Here is a 710-nt window from a genome sequence, read left to right on the forward strand (position 1 = left end):
GTAAGGAAGCCAGCAGGACACATGCTGGTCCTCACTCTCCTCCTGAGCAGAGCCACCGTGCAGCTGCCAGGAGGCTGGGCATCTTCTGGAGAACAGCTCCTTGCTCAGAAGGGTGGGCAGACTTCTTGGGACCCCCTCCGAGGGGGCTGCCCCAACTTTTTGCTAGAGTTTCTCTACCTGGCACCTCACCCACAGGGCTCTGGAGAAGCAGTTAAGCCACCACCTGCTGCTCACCCAGATCTGAGGACACCCACCCTTCTTCCTGCTCTGAAGAAGGACAGGCTCCCCCAGGAGCTCCTCCAAAGGGCCACCAGTGGGGCTGGGATGTCTCAGAAGTTCCCCCTGCCCAGCACTGGTGCCCAACTCCTACCCAAGCTGTTCAGGTCACCAAACACACCCTCGGCAGCTGGAAAAAGCAGCAGATAAAGCCTCTCCTCCTACACCCCATCTCGCAGACGTCAGAGGGACACCGAGGTGCCCCGGGACACCCTGTGGAGCTCCCAGGTGCCCTCCCAGCTCCCTCTGCCCGTCCCCAGTAGCCACAGAGCCCTGCCCAGTAGCCACCAACCCAGCCAGGCTGCTTCCCGCACCGGCCACCCCGCAAAAGAAGATTTGGGGTGCTCTGCCAAGGAGCCTCCACCCCTCCACAGGGGCTGAGAGGGCAGGAACTCGCCCGAACCAAAGGCTCAGAGGCAGTGCAGGTAAGGAAG

Source organism: Chaetura pelagica, unplaced genomic scaffold (genome assembly GCF_000747805.2).
Source record: "Chaetura pelagica isolate M959 unplaced genomic scaffold, ChaPel_1.0 scaffold264, whole genome shotgun sequence".
NCBI classification, from domain to species: domain Eukaryota; kingdom Metazoa; phylum Chordata; class Aves; order Apodiformes; family Apodidae; genus Chaetura; species Chaetura pelagica.